This window comes from Oryctolagus cuniculus, chromosome 6 (assembly GCF_051225735.1).
Source record: "Oryctolagus cuniculus isolate XC-2025 breed Fujian yellow rabbit chromosome 6, ASM5122573v1, whole genome shotgun sequence".
NCBI lineage: Eukaryota > Metazoa > Chordata > Mammalia > Lagomorpha > Leporidae > Oryctolagus > Oryctolagus cuniculus.
In genome coordinates, this window is record NC_142872.1 from 12,794,223 (window position 1) to 12,810,888 (window position 16,666).

A 16,666-nucleotide genomic window follows, 5' to 3' on the forward strand; every position below is an offset into this window, starting at 1 on the left:
AATGCTTCCCAAACACAGCTTTGAAGTCTATTTTATAATCCATTCAACAGGCAAGTGAAAAACAAGATTTTCAGAGGATAAGCATCACATTTATTTTTAGAACTGCTTTAAACACTCAGAAATTTGGTATTGTTTTGTAGATGTGGATACTAAAGAAGATACTAAAGAACAAGATAGTAATATTTATTTGCCAATATAACAAACCAATGTGTATTTCATGGTAAATTTTTATAACTGCCAGCCAGTGCTGTGGCACAGTGGGTTAAGCCGCTGGCTGCACTGCCAGCATGTCCCTATCTCTGTCCCTCTCCATCTATCCATGTTTTTCCCTGTGTTACTCTTCAAACAAATAAATGAATCTTTTTAAAAATTGTCATAATTAAAGGACTAAGAGTCAAAGGGAGCACATAAACAAGTCTAGTACCTGCTAACACTAACTGATGGAATAAATAAAGGGGAGAGTGATCCAACATGGGAAGTGAGATACTCAGCAGACTCATAGAATGGCAGATGTCCTAAATAGCACTCTGGCCTCAGAATCAGCCCTAAAGGCATTCGGATCTGGCTGAAAAGCCCATGAGAGTATTTCAGGCATGGAAAGCCAAGACACTCTGGCAAAAGATCTCTGCGAGTGAGATCCCAGTGGAAAGAACAGGTCTTCAAAGAAGGAGGTACCTTTCTCTGAAGGCAGGAGAGAACCTCCACTTTGACTATGAGCTTGTCTAAACAAGATAAGAATCGGAGAACTCAGAGGGCTTCCATAGCCTTGGAAACTCATGACCGGAGCATAGGGAGACTACTGATGCCATAGACAGGAGTGTCAATTGGTAAAGTCAACAACAGGAGTCACTGTGCACTTACTCCTCATGTGGGATCTCTGTCCTTAATGTGCTGTGTATTGAGATTTAATGCTATAATGAGTACTCAAACAATATATTTCACTTTGTGTTTTTATGGGGGTGCAAACTGTTGAAATCTTTACTTAATGTATACTAAACTGATCCTCTGTAAAAAAAAAAAAAAAAGAAATTATCAACTCCCAACTTGACTCTCACTCGGATTAAACATGACAATAGGTCTGATCTGATTTCATCATCATTTAAAAAAATCATCTATTATTTTTCACTTTATGTTTCTGTGTGAAAGCAAACTGTTGAAATCCTTACTTAATGTATACTAAGCTGATCTTCTGTATATTAAGATAATCGAAAATGAATCTTGATGTGAATGGAAGGGGAGAGGGAGTGGGAAAGGGGAGGGTAGTGGGTGGGAGGGACAGTATGTGGGGGAAGCCATTGTAATCCATAAATCATACTTTGGAAATTTATATTCATTAAATAAAAGTTAAAAAAAGTCATAATTAAATAAATAATAAGAGCTTCTGTATCTTCATTTAAAAAGCCAAGCCATAAATAATTTCTTAGAAAAACTTACTCATGTGTTGGATAAATATTTGTTAAATATTTAGTTCCTGTTAAACGAAAAGCTTGGGCAGTTTCCATTACAAAAGCAGGACGATCATTACCAGGAGCAATGGCATCCCTAAAACTGAGACAGAAGAGCTCCACACGCGTGGCTCATATTTTAAAAGCCTTCACTACGTGAGGTTGACACTGGCAGTAATAGAAGGAAATCACTTCTTGATTAAAGTAAAGCTACCAGTGCACACAGAAGAAGCTTCACATCACCTCCTTGACTCCAACAGGTCGTGAGTTTGATTTTCTATTCACCCCTATTCTCTCTCCTTGACCTTTTCTTTTTGCTTTCTCCCCTTGCTGAATTCAACTGTTTATCTACAAACATCCACCTGCTACTTCAATTAATGTATCTCCTTGTCTGAGACTTCTATACGAATATTCCAATTCCTAAGCTCAGTGGTAAAAACAAGAATAGGAAACAATGTGTACATAACTAATTTTTACCAGGTAGAACAATACCATCTGAAAAATATCATAAACATCATTCTTTGAAAAGTTAAATATGAAAAAATCCACTCCAAATATAAATAGTAAAAGCCAACAAGGAAAGTCATATTTAATTTATAAATAGAGATAATTAGTATGTTTGGACAAATATTGAGAACAAAGATCCTCTTCGTAATGAAAATCAAAATTGCATTTAGAAAAAGATTATGCTTAAAGGTTATACGAGGAAAACAAAAGTAAACCTTCAGAAAGTTAATGAGTGTCTATCAAGTATTTTAAAAAACATAAATGATGTTCATTTTGACTATTACAGTAGTTATGTGCTTGCTGTTTCAACTAAGAACAGAAGAAAATATTTGCTAATTGATAGTACTATAGTATGAAGTGATTTATTCTAAAAATGTACTTCCATTTCACCCGTCCTGTTTAATAGAATACATTTGTTATAAAATACCCTTGTTTGAGGCTGGCACTATGGCATAGTGGGTAAAGTCGTCACTTGCAGTGCCAGCATCCCATAGGGGAGCTGGTTTAAGTCCCGGCTGTTCCACTTCCAATCCAGCTCTCTGCTATGGTCTGAAAAACAGTAAAAGATGGCCCAGGTCCTTGGACCCTTGCACCTACATGGGAGACCTGGAAAGAAGCTCCTGGCTCCTGGTTCTGGATTGGCACAGCTCCGGCTGTGGTGGTCAATTTGGGAGTGAACCAGCAGATGGAAAACCTCCCTCCATCCCTCCCTCCCTCTCTCTGCCTCTCCTTTCTCTGTGTAACTCTGACTTTCAAATAAAAATATAAATCTTTTTTTAAAAAATAAAATACTCTTGTTCACTCAGTTCTTGGCTAACAAAAGATCCCTTAGCCAGAAATTTCAACTTTCTACATACTCAGAACAAGGAAATGAATACATGCTCTCGTCTTGATCAGAGGAAAAGTTGAGGCTATGCAAGGTATAGCCCCGCGGAGCTGGCAGTAGTTCCATCAGAGAGGTAAGGAGAAAAGTTGGGAATCTAAAACAATAATGACTGCAGGAGTCTTCACTATCCGCCGCGAGGGTAGCAGTGCTGATTAAAAGCGCTCATAGCCTGCCAGGTCAGAGGACGCCGATTTTCAATTCACAGCAATACCATGTAAGTATTTCACTTCAAAAGTGCATGACCCAGTCCAGACAGAATATTTTACATATTTATTTGCCTTGAACTCAATTCAGCCTTTATTTTCCCTTTAAAAGGAAATGATTTCAGGACATTTTTCTCAAGAAAATATATTATCCTTCAGTGTGCAATAAGGAACCAGACAGTCTGGGAACTTTCTAGGTTGGAGTATATTGACTTTGGAAATGATAGTTAGGCCGCAAGTATGTAATTTAACCTAGGTTCAGTTCACATGACACAGAAGAAGTAATGCACAAAAGCTGCCCTATTTAAATCAGAAATAAAAATGATTAAACGGATGCAGTTGATGAAACGTCTGGTATTTTAACTTAGAACAGCACCAAAAACAGCTTAAAGCTGTTGAAGAGACTTTTTTTTTTTTAAGATTTATTTATTTATTTGAAAGTCAGAGTTACACAGAGAGAGAAGGAGAAGCAGAGAGAGAGAGATCTTCCATCCAATGATTCACTCCCCACTTGGCCACAACGGCTGGAGCTGCACCGATCTGGAGCCAGGAGCTTCTTCTGGGTCTCCCACAGGGGTGCAGGGACCCAAGGACTCGGGCCATCCTCCACTGCTTTCCCAGGTCGTAGCAGAGAGCTGGATTGGAAGTAGAGCAGCCGGGTCTTGAGCCAGTGCCCATACGGGATTCGGAGCCAGGAGCCAGGAGCTTCTTCCGGGTCTCCCACATAGGAGAACCAGTGCCCATATGGGATGCCGGCGCTTCAGGCCAGGGCATTAACCTGCTATGCCACAGCACCAGCCCCAGTGAAGTGACTTTAACAAGCCAAACTGCTTACTGGTAAAACAATGAATAAACTACTCACTGAGTGAACTGGGAGATACAAGCAGGAACATCAATTTGTGGATCAACATTAATGACAAATTGTACTCTGTACCATTACCTTTCATTAAACATTGCAAAAACAATGCAAACATTTATCACTAAAATCCTTCAGAATTTGCGGCTTGTCTAGCTGCTCTGGAAGACCAGAGCGTCTTCCTCCATCACAACACCAGAGCAGGAATGTGGCCTAGTGGTTCAGATGCCTGTGTTCCACGCTCGACTGCCTGGCTTCGATTCCCAGGTCCAGTTCCTGGTTCCAGCTCCCTGCAAACGCAGACCCTGAGAGGCTCAGCTGGGTCCCTGCCAGGACTGGGAGACCTGGATCAAGCGCCAGCTTCTGGCTCCAGCCCGGGCCCAGCCCAGACCATTACAGGCATTTGAGTAATAGGACAGTAAGTGGAAGTGCGAGCTCTCTCTCTTCTCCTCCCATTTCTCTATTCAGATAAATAATAAAAACAAAAATTTCAAAAAATATGTATCAAGTAAGGTTGCTGTGAGAATTGAGAGCAGATATATACAAGTCACTTATCTTGAAATGGATTAGATATTCTAATTATAATGCATATAATTACACCAATATGAAAAAAATTACTCACTGGGTACTATCTCATATTCTGGTGGTATTCTTTTAATTTTATATGTTATCTCTAATCCTCTGATAATCATTATCTTTATATTATTATCCCTGCTTTATAGACAAGTAAACTGAGGCACAGATAAATGTAGTCTCATATAGAAAAGAAAATAGTTAATAAAGAAATCAAGAGTAGGGGTGGCACTGTGGCGCAGTGGGTTAACGCCCTGGCCTGAAGTGCTGGCATCCCACATGGGTGCCCGTTTGAAACCCAGCTGCTCCACTTCCAATCCAGCTCTCTGCTATGACCTGGGAAAGCAGAAGATAACCCAGTCCTTAGGCCCCTGCACCCACGTGGGAGACCTGGAGGGAGCTCCTGGCTCCTGGCTGCGGATCGGTGCAGCTCCGGCCATTGCTGCCAATTGGGGAGTGAACCATTGGATGGAAGACCTCTCTCTCTCTCTACCTCTCCTCTCTCTGTGTAACTCTGACTTTCAAATAAAATAAATAAATCTTTAAAAAAAGCAATCAAGAGTAAAATGCACAGTTGCCTGACCCCAAAGCCCACTAATGTCAAGTACTCAAACATCAGTCTAAGTAAGAATCTCTTTAAACAGTGTCTCAATCCCATCCCCAGACAATCTGAGGAGGCTGAGGTGAGGACCATGGATCTGCATTTGTAACAAGCTTACTGGGATGCTTTCACTCCTGGGCCAAGGACCACACCCCCTACCTTATAGTCCCTCATAAAATGCAGAGTAAATTGGCAGTGAATGGTTCTCTGACTGTCTGGGAACCTATACTCAATTCAATCATTTAAAGGCCCTGGCAGAAGTTTGGCTTTCATATTGTATCTGGGAAAAGTGCATTTTCTCTTCATGAGCTGGAAGCTTTGAAATGCCTATCCCCGCTCCACTAGGAAATCATTCTCAAACCCATCAAGGTCTCCTAAATTCCCTAGTAAGCCAGATAACAGAATTTTCAGAGAAATCACCACATACAGAGATTTTATGAAACTTATCTTTAAATTTTAAAAATTGAAAAATTGTAAATAAATGAAATGCTCAGTAAAATGCTGTTGTCTCCAGTGATGATGGACGTAACACATTCAATATTCATTATTTCAAAAGGACTTTGATAAGGACTCTCATTATCAATGCATTTGTCTGCATGCAGTTTTGCTTTGCTGAAGGTATTCATTTACTCTGGTTTGAAATACTTCAAGGAGGATTCAACAAACTGAGTAGCAGGTATTTCCTTTTGTAAAACGCACATACACACATTATCAAGCAACAGTACTGACTGAAGAAGATTCACTCAGTGATTAACTAAACAAGTAATTCTGTGAGATCTGAGGCAGATGATAAAGTCTCCACTCCAGTCTACATGTCTTCTTTCTATACTGGGGCACTCAGCAGGGTATGTCACTTTCCAGTGGGTTTAGTTCTTAGAAAGTTTGCTCTCCTATGCAAGAGGTTCTTAGTCGGGATTCATGAACTGCCCTCCCTGGAAGTATTTCAACTGTGAACCTGAGCGCCTAGGCAAATGTTTGCTTACTGTCAAGTGTTTATCTTCATCAGCTCAGCCACTCAAAATGAGTGAGGAACCACGGACTGATCTCAGAAACACTGCCTTGCTGCAAAGAATCACTCCTTCTGGCTGAGTCATGGAGAACTTGCAATCTACAAATCTGACACCTTCCCAGCCCTTCAGCCTTTCCACTAATGTTTGCTCGGATTTCCACCTTCCCTTCTACGGATGAAACTTCTCTGGTTGTCCTCCCCATTCCACTCTGAGGTGTCTTCTGACTATTTGTGATCTCTCTCACTTCCAGGTTTACTGGATACTCATTTTAAAGCATATTAGCAATCACTGCATTTTTACAAAAATGAATTCAGATAATCAACTTTTTCAAATTGTAATTAGCACAAATTACAATATAATTCACTGTTCTAGTATTTAAGACAAGAAATGAATACAGCATTTTAAAAGACAAAATTTTGGGGGCCAGTACTGTGGCGTAGTGGGTAAAGCCGCCACCTGCAGTGCCAGCATCCCACATGGGAGCCGGTTCGAGTCCCGGCTGCTCCACTTCTGATACAGCTCCCTGCTAAATGTGCCTGGGAAAGCAGTGGAGGATGGCCCAAGTCCTTGGGCCCCTGCACTCACGTGGGAGACGTGGAAGAAACTCCTGGCTCCTGGCTTTGGATGCTTAGCTCTGGCCTTTTCATCCATTTCGGGAGTAAACAGTAGATGGAAGACCTCTCTCTCTCTCTCTACCTCTCTCTGTAACTCTGTCATTCAAATAAAAATATTTTTAAAAAATGAAAAGACAAAATGTTGCATAATTCTCTAATGAAACAATCTTCTGTTTGTTCTAATGTTTAATCTTATTCTGGAAAATATTATCAAACAAGCCCGTAAATATTCTGCTTTCCCTTGCTTTATGTTAATGTACTTACAGGTCTTTCATAATACAATCCACTCACACAAAATAGAGTAGGATACATCAAATACTAAAAATAGAAATGTTCATGACTAACTGAATTCTACTTTAATAGAACTGCGGAATATTTAACTACGATTCCTCCTAAGTTGAAAGAAATTCTATGCCAGCCTTCAGGAGAAGTTTTTAAACTGCCTTTTCCTAAACCCTATATTATGCTTCAGGTTAACTACAGTGGCATACATGAATGAAATAAAAACAGGAGTGACCAAGGAACATATATTGTAGGAAATGAAGAGTATAAAAGAAAAAAAAAAAACATTTTAGAGAACAGAGACGATCAAGAACAGCCAAATGGGACAGCAGTTGCAAGGTTTTAAGGCAGAGTGATTAGAATATATTGCTCTTTGGGGTGTTATGCATGAAATGAGAGAGCATTTGTTATTTTTATATGATTTAAAGACATTAAAAATTTGCTCTGATAACCACATTCTATGTTGTTTCAAATATCTAGAAATCCACCTGCCCCTCAAAACACTCTGTTTATCTTAATAGTGAATCATGTAATGCATTAATTCCTCAGCACATATTTGACAGCTCACTCAACTAAGCCTCAAAGGAATCCAAAGTATAATTGAATTTTGATAGAAGAGGAAAAAAAGAGATGGCACAAATGTAAATGTTTGCTGATGGATCAAGCAGAGATTTTTACCCAGCACTTATCTTTATAACATCTATAATTACACTAATAATTTCAGTAACAGTCGTAATTTATTTACTAACAATTGCAATGTCAGAGGTACTATGCATTATTTAATTTATCTCTTATAGCTTGCCACCTGTGTGTGTGAAGATTTACTGAATATAGCCATAATGATGCATTTACAGGCAGTCTCTAACTTCACCTATAATCACAGAACTGAGTAGTTGATGCAGTCAGCATTTTTTTTGCATTTGAGTCAACTGTGTTAAGTTATACTTTGTAATAATCCTTCAAGTATAATAAAAGCATCATGAGATTAAATTATAGCCATATAATTGGCACTTTCAATGAGAAAGAAAATCCAGTTTTTCCTTCAGTGAACTACATCTTGTGGGAAATACTTAAATGGAAATTCTTGATTTGTGGAAAGCTTAAATTAAGCTAATGTATGAAACTTGCATTTTTGAACTGATGCATGCCAAAAACAAAAGACAAAGTGTATTTATATAAACGTTTGCATACTTTTTAAAAAAATTCATATAGACAGCCATCTGGCAATAAAGGCTGAATTTCTAAAGAGTCTGAGCCATAAGGTGAAAAAACTCTGTCCGGGGACAGAAAAAAATAATAAATTGACATGCTGGACAAGTCAAAGTCTTTCTTGGCAGTTTCCAAGTCCTTGTATTCAGAGTTTCGTGTTTGCTTCCTGAGTCAATGAATACCATACAAATCAACGGCTACCATTTTCTCTCCCCTGCTCCCCCAGCTGGGTTCAATCACTGGGCAACCTCACTCTCGGCTGCGGCCTGCATGTTTGGTCCGGCAGGTGAGCTTGAGTGACTCGTCTCGGCCTCTGAATGAAGTCAGAGGAATTCAGCTGGGGTGGGAGAGCCTCTGAGACCTGGAGGTAACTAGGTTAGGGAAATGGATTAGGGTTTTTTCTTTTTCTTTTGCAAGGGGGGGAGGGAGGAGACGGTGCCTGGGGCAAGAGCCTGCCCCAAAGAAAAGGGTTTCTAAAATGGTCACAGTTCCTTCTTTTGCCTCAAAAAGTGACATTTACTCAAAGAAGAAAAAAAAAAATGACAAGATGTCCATCCCTTTGCTCCCCCCCCCACCCCACGATTCCACAGCCCCCCAGGACTGAACCCCACCTGGGGCTAGGTGGCAGGACAGCCCCCCCCCAGATGAGGTGAGCAACATTGAGGGGCATCTCCTCAAAGGAGGTGTTGGAGCAGGTCCCGATGTCTCGAGGAGCCCGCTTGTCTTCTGTCACCATGTTAATAGCCACACCTTTAGGACCGAAGCGTCCGCCTTGGCCAGTTCTGTGAGCCTAGTTTTCCCTGTTGGTGGGAAGGTCACAGGTGATGACTAAAGAAACTCGCTGCACATCAGCGCCTCTGATCAGCAGGTCAGCGGTGATCAGTTCTCTGCTGGAGCCGGAACGGAGCTCCCTCATGCCCACATCTCACTCCTTTGGGTCCGAATCTCCCTGCGTGCCAGAGACGGTGAAGTCCCGGGCCTGCATCTTCTCATGGAGCCAACCGACCTTCCTTCGAGTACTGACGAAGAAGACAGCCTGGGTTATGGTCAGGCTTTCGTACAAGTCACAGAGTGTGTCCAGCTTCCACTCCTCGCGTTCCACGTTGATGTAGAACTGGTGGATACCCTCCAGGGTCAGCTCTTCCTTCTTGACAAGAATCCAGATGGAGTCCCCCATGAAGTTCTTGGTCACCTCGAGCACAAAGAAAGGCACTGTAGCGACAACAAAGCCACCTGGTGCTGCTGTTGAGCTTCTGGAAGATGTCCTAGATCTGGTCCTTGAATCCACAGCTCATGAGGGAGTGGTTTGTACCCCCATGTTTACTGCAGCTCAATTCACAACAGTTGTGATATGGAACTGATCTGGACATCCATCGACCAATGAATGGATAAGGAAAATGTGGTATATACACACTATGGAACCACAAAAGAATGAAATCCTGTATTTTGCAACAAAATGGATCCAACAGGAAACCAATATACTTAGTGCAATAAGCTAGTCCCAAAAAGACAAACCTATGTTGTCCCAGCCTGTGGTAGCTATTCGAGTACAAACAAATGTAACGCATATGAGCAAAATCGATATCTTGACATTTGGTTATTGTTTACAACCCTTATCTCTACTGTTGAGGAAGTGTTTTTATCTTCTTACTATTTGTTGAATTCTTTACATAGTGAAGAGTTAAGCTTATGATCATAAAATAAATTGAATGTATGTCACTGCAAAAATTAAAGGAATAAGAAAGAAAGGAGGAGGGAGTGAGGGTGGTATCACTATGCTTCTAGATCTGTATAAATGAAATACATGAAGTTTATTCAGCTTATATTAATAAAAATTATTCAAAAAATTAAATAAACATGACAATTCATAACAGCTACACTGACACATTAAATGATTATCTTTTCAAGTGTTTTCAGATAACAGTGCAGGAGGGACTATTACCACCTATCAAATAATTATATCCACCACATATCCCACTTGTTCATATAATTTTTCTTTTAGTTTCCAATCTGTAAAAATATCCATTCTGGATGCAAAATTCTACCATTTCTTGTTGCTAACTTTTATCTTTGCTCTCATAAAAATAATGGCTAGGAAAAAAAACAGTAGCAACAAAAACGGAATGAAAATCTATTCAACCACCTGAAAAATATCTGACTCAGTAATAAATTTGTAGGAGGATGGGGAAAATATATATATTTATATATTTATATATATATATATACACACACACACACACCACACTGTGTGGTTCTTGCCTCAAGATTATTTAAAATAGTTATTTTGCATTTTTGTCATTGAAGGCATGTTGCTAAAGGCTGTTTATAAATGACAAAAAATGCTCAAAATTCACTCATAATATGCCTTTATACATATATCTTCCTTGCCACATTTATTTACTTTTTACTATTCACAACTTTTAAATGTAAGACACAATTCAATATAAATTTAATGGCTCGTATTCAATAGTTTCCCTATATTATATGAATTGTGTCAACTTTTGCTATCTTGCCTCAAATACTTGTAGACTCCAGGGAATGTGCAACTGCTAAAAGCAAATTATAGTTTCTGATTCAAAGTCATGCACCTCTCAACGTGTTATAAATTCAGCAAAACGATGAGTTCTACTCTGTAGCAAGTTCAGAGGCATCTCAGCCTTTTTTTTTTTTTTTCGACTGGAGACCCATGTCCTTTTCTTCTAACACAAAGCCCACATTCATTTTGCAAGAAATGCTGCTATAAACATGGGGATGCAGAAGTCTGTCCAAGAGACTGATTTCATTTCCTTTGTAAAAATATACCTAGGAGGGGGATGGCTGGAGTGTACCACAGTCCATCCTAGTTTTAGCTTTTTAAGGCACCTGCATTCTGTCTTCCCAAGTGGTTGTACTAGCTCTAAGTCCCATCAACAATGCCCAAGTGTTCACTTTTCTCTGCATCCTCATCAGCACTTGTTATTTTCCATGATTTTGATCATAAGCATTCTAACTGGTGTGAGGAGACATTTTATTGTGGTTTTGGTTTTTATATCATTGATGACTAGTTATTTTAAGCAGTTTTTCATCTGCCCATTAGTCATTTGTGTTTTCTTTTGAGAAATGTCTATTTAAAACTAGTGACCAGCCGGTGCCGCGGATCACTAGGCTAATCCTCCGCCAGCGGCGTCGGCACCCCGGGGCTCTAGTCCTGGTTGGGGTTCTGGGTACTAGTCCCAGTTACTCCTCTTCCAGTCCAGCTCTCTGCTGTGGCCCAGGAAGGCAGTGGAGGATGGCCCTAGTTCTTGGGCCCTGCACCCGCATGGGAGACCAGGAGAAAGCACCTGGCTCCTGGCTTCGGGTGGTCGCAGCGCGCTGGCAGTAGCAGCCATTTTGGGAGTGAACCAACGGAAGGAAGACCTTTCTCTCTGTCTCTCTCTCTCTCTCTCTTACTGTCTAACTCTGCCTGTCAAAAAAAAAAAAAAATTGGTTCCCTGTGGGGAGCAACTCGGACTAGACTAAGTTACTGGAATTAAGACTTATTCTATGCATCTGCTCTCCCACAATATGGCGCTGAGAAGGGAGAAACAGCTTCTACACAGCTGCCTCCAGTTCAACCAATATACAGCAGGACTTGCTCCTGATTGGAGGAGAGCAGCATACTCGGCGTGTGGGTAGCAGAGTTGGGATTGGTGAAGAGGACTATAAAGGAGGAGAGAGACAACATGCACCAGGAACATCTAAGAGGAACATCTAAGGGGAACACCTGTGCAGCCCCCGAGAGAGCCGGCCGGCGGTGTGCCGCTCCCCCGCGGAAGTGGGGAAAGTGGCCAGGGGGAACCGCCCTTCCACGGAGGTGGAAGGGACAGCAGCCAACCCGGGAAGAACCAGCAGCAAACCCGGGGAGGGCCGAGCAGACAAAAGAACAGCGCAGGGTCCTGTGTCGTTCCTCCACGAAGAGGGGGAGCGACATAATGGTGCCATGACTCGGATATGAAGCCTAGGCAGGGTTCAGTGTCACTCCTGCACGAAGAGGGGGAGCAACATAATGGTGCTGTGACTCAGATAGGAAACTTAGGAGGGAAGAAACGGGAAGAAGTGGGAAAATATCGGAGAGAGAGACTAGCAAACAGCCTAGGGAAAAGCCGGACGAAAAAGGTGCCGGAAGAAGCTATTGAAAGCCTAGGCATAGACTCAGATACGGACTATGGGGGGAAGCTGGGAGAAATCTCTAAGGTCAAAAGCGAAAGTGAAAGCTAGAACAAACAGACTCGGATGAGGACTGTGGGGAGAGGCCAGGAGAAATGAGGGAGGAATATTGTTGGAAGAAAACTTATGGAAACATACCGGGTAGAGAAAAATGTTAGGGAGGATGAAGCCGCGAGTGCAGGCCGAGGCAGAGATGTAAGCCAGCTTGGAAGTCTTCAAGTCAGCCCGGGGAGCAAAAGGCGAAAATCTGGAACCAGAGGCAGAGACGTGGGCCACCAGGTTGGAATTCGCCAGGTTAGTCCGGGGAACTTGGACTGAATGCCGGTGGTGGCGGAAACGTAAGCTACGCTGTGTGATTCGCGGAAGCCGCCGCGTGCAGAGAGAGCACGGGGCGTGAATAGATAGGGAACGCGGGGCTGGCGCGAGGCCGTGGTGCGGACGCGAAGGGCGTGGAGACCGTGGAGTGTGCGGGAGAAGCCGAGCCGCACAGAGCCGGGAGCCCGCCGCAGGGCGGGTGCCGGGAAGCCGCGCAGATGAGAGAAGCGTGGGCTGAAGCGGCTCAGAGCCGGGAAGCCGCCGAGAAGCAGCCTCGGGGCGGGCGCTGGGAAGCCGCAGGGATAAGAGAAACAGAAGTTTAGAAGTAAAATGAGAGAAATAGGAATGCTGGCAGGTAGAAGTAAAATAGGAGAGATAGGAATGCCCGGAGATAGAGAAATAGAGAAAAATAAGGCCTCCCCACAACATGGCAATGAGAGAGCTTGGATTCGGTCTGCCTGATTAGACAATAAGTACCTGCTGGCGGCTAGCAGCTTACCCGCTGCAGGTCACCGAAGACAGGCACGTTATCAACACCAATAAGTCTCCCCACAATACGGCAATGAGAAGGCTTGGATTCGGTTTGCCTGATTGATAGGGCTTGTAAGCATCTGCAGGCAGTTCTAGCAGAGCAGAGCATGCGCTGCAGGGCACCGAACACAGGCACGCATCAGCGCCTAAAAACCTCCTCACAGCATGGCAAAGAGAGGACCCGGATTCGGTTTGCCTGACTGATAGGGCTTGTAAGCACCTGTGGGCAACTCTAGCAAGCAGAGCAGAGTGTGTGCCGTGGGGCACCGAAGACAGGCGCGTATCAACGCCAAAAATAAAAAGAAAGGGGGATCTGTGGGGAGCAACTCGGACTAGACTAAGTTACTGGAATTAAGACTTATTCTATGCATCTGCTCTCCCACAATATGGCACTGAAAAGGGAGAAACAGCTTCTACACAGCTGCCTCCAGTTCAACCAATAAACAGCAGGACCTGCTCCTGATTGGAGGAGAGCAGCGTACTCAGCGTGTGGGTAGCAGAGTTGGGATTGGTGAAGAGGACTATAAAGGAGGAGAGAGACAACATGCACCAGGAACATCTAAGAGGAACATCTAAGGGGAACACCTGTGCAGCCCCCGAGAGAGCCGGCCGGCGGTGTGCCGCTCCCCCGCGGAAGTGGGGAAAGTGGCCAGGAGGAACCGCCCTTCCACGGAGGTGGAAGGGACAGCAGCCAACCTGGGAAGAACCAGCAGCAAACCCGGGGAGGGCCGAGCAGACAAAAGAACAGCGCAGGGTCCTGTGTCGTTCCTCCACGAAGACGGGGAGCGACAGTTCCCTTTAAAAAAAAATGTACATTTCTGTTATTTTATATACTTGTCGATCTTATGAGAATAGCGAATAATATATGTGTGAGGTAATGTATACATTATCTCAATATATATACTGTGAGACCTGAGCCTGGATCAAGGTGTAACTATTTTAAATTAGGCCTCCATCTTGTAACTTGGGCCTGACCAGGCCCTGAACCCTAAGCCAGAAGCTCCTAAAAGTAAATAAATGAACTCTCCTTGCAATAAACTCTCCTAGCAACAGCCAATTAACAGATAACAGAGAAATACCCAGAGTTCCTGGTGTCTTCTCAGGGCAGATAAAGTGATTGATAGCTTCCTGAGACCCTGCAGGTCGGCACATTTACCCCATCAGCTCAGACCCTATGCTTCGGCCAATCAATTTGAAAGGCATCAACCCCAAAGCCATCCAACCACCTTTAGTAGGTCCGTTCCCGCCACTGGATGCACTAATCAATTCTAAGAGATGTCCTTTGAATTTCCCGCGGGATGAGATGATTTGCTAAATGGGACCATGATGTATAGAATGTCTCTGAAAACCCTATAAAAACCCTGTCAACTGAAGGGTCGGGGCTCTCAATTCAGACCCGCTGCATTGGTGTTGATTGAGAGACCAGGCCTAGACCTGCAACAAACCTCTCGTGTGCTTTACAGCGGTATCAGCTCTTCGGTGGTCTTTGGGGACAACTGAACTGGGCATAACAATACAATGTATACAAATTTCAAAACACATTGTACACATCTCTACAATTTTTAATTGAAATGTTAAAAAAAAGAATTATCACACGAACCAAAATGTAAAGCCACCAAAATAAAAAGCTGAAAACTGGAGGCTAAAGGGATTACTACTGAATTTTATTCATAGTTTTTAAAACTATGATACATATCTAAAGAGACTATCAAATAAAAAATTTATACATAAAACGTACATGTAAAAAATAAATGATTTCCCAACTTAACTTCCATCCAGAGACCCACTTGAAAATTAAGAGGAGGTTTTAAAACGCTGCAGGGGAAACAAAGGGATTTTAGAAACACGGTCTTAAAACAGTGCCTAGCCACTGTCTACACTATTATTTTCCACAGCTGTTGAGCACCTATACAGGAAATAGCGTTGTATTAACCACTCCGGGAATGAGAATTTAGATTAATACAGCTTCTGTCTTCACAGAGGTCACAATCTAGGGAAAGTACAATCTACCTACTTTGCAATCAAAGTGTGTGTCTCATATCCCCAAGGAGACAAAATTTCATTTTAACAAATGGGTTCTAACACTGAGCTCCAGGAGACAATTTTATAGCTGGTGTTTTCAGATGGACCACAAAAATAGTACAGGCCCAATGCAGTGTTCAGACGTGGTGGGCGTTCTGTAAATATTTGTTATTAAACCTGGCAGTAAATTCCATTATCTTCATGCTCACAACAGTATTTCAGTGGCACCCCCAAAACTCTATATTTAGCAAGAACAAAATATCCACCTTCCTTCCTCAGGAATCTCCAAATTTACCCTGAGAAGAGCCAGGGAGTGCTGATCACAGTTTATTGTGAAAACAAGTTGCCTATCCCACCCTTGTGGATGCTGTTTTGTTCTATCTTGAGCAAGCCAGACAGGACAAAGGATTGTACGTTAGGCCTTCTGACGGGTTTTGTCCCCTCCTACTTACTGAATAGCAATCTGATAGTCAAGTTTTTTTTCCCCCCCTTGGAAATTGTACTTAAAACCCCAGCCCACAGGGTCCTTTGGGATTTGCTCCTCACGCAGACCCCCTCCACGCCACTCTGCATGGAGGTCTTTAACTCTAATAAACCTTGCTTTTAAATCTTTAAAAAAAACTCCAATTTTCAGCTTTTTATTTTGGTGGCTTTACATTTTGGTTTGTGTGATAGTTCTTTTTTTTTTAACATTTCAATTAAAAATTGTAGAGATGTGTACAACACGTTTTGAAATCTGTATACATTGCATATATATTGAGATAATGTATGCAATTACCTCACACATATATTATTTGCTATTCTCATAAGATCGACAAGTACATAAAATAAGGGAAAAACACACGCACACCAGACACATGCACACACACAGCTTCTCTTTTACAAAGCACTGAGGTGACATGAAAGAACCAGTCAGAAGTACTTAGCCTCAGCAGTTGACAGTATGGACCAGATGTGGATGTGTGTGTTAGCTCCCCTACAGGAAAGATTAGTACTCCGTTTTATCAACTTGTCACGAGCGTTACTTGTCACACAGCTCGACAAGGCTAATGCGATGAATTGGAGCACAGGGAAGAATCACACAGAATCGCGATAGTCTTTTCAACATAATTTATTATTCAATGATCAACACCACTCAAGATATATATTCAAGGCACACACATACCACTCAATATGTCATTCATCCACAGGTCATAACACATCTAGGAGTAAGGCGATTTCCAGAAATATCCAGCAATGGTCATAAGTATAACACATACAAGGCATAAAAGCACAAAAGCATAACCAATCTAAACACTCATGTTAAGGATGTAATATGAATGCTGCCTTCTCAAGGTCTCCGTTACGGATCTCACAGCAGTCACTTACAGGCAGGAGTCCTGGGATGCCTGCACTCTGGGCAACAGACTCGGAGTTCCAAGATGGAC

General features: G+C 42.3%; 1 pseudogene; it reads right to left on the reverse strand.

Annotated features, from left to right (window-relative positions):
- LOC149126017 (eukaryotic initiation factor 4A-I pseudogene) overlaps positions 1 to 9,481 on the reverse strand; it is a 49,230-nt pseudogene extending 39,749 nt beyond the window's left edge.
- Between the last annotated feature and the right edge of the window lie 7,185 nt (positions 9,482 to 16,666).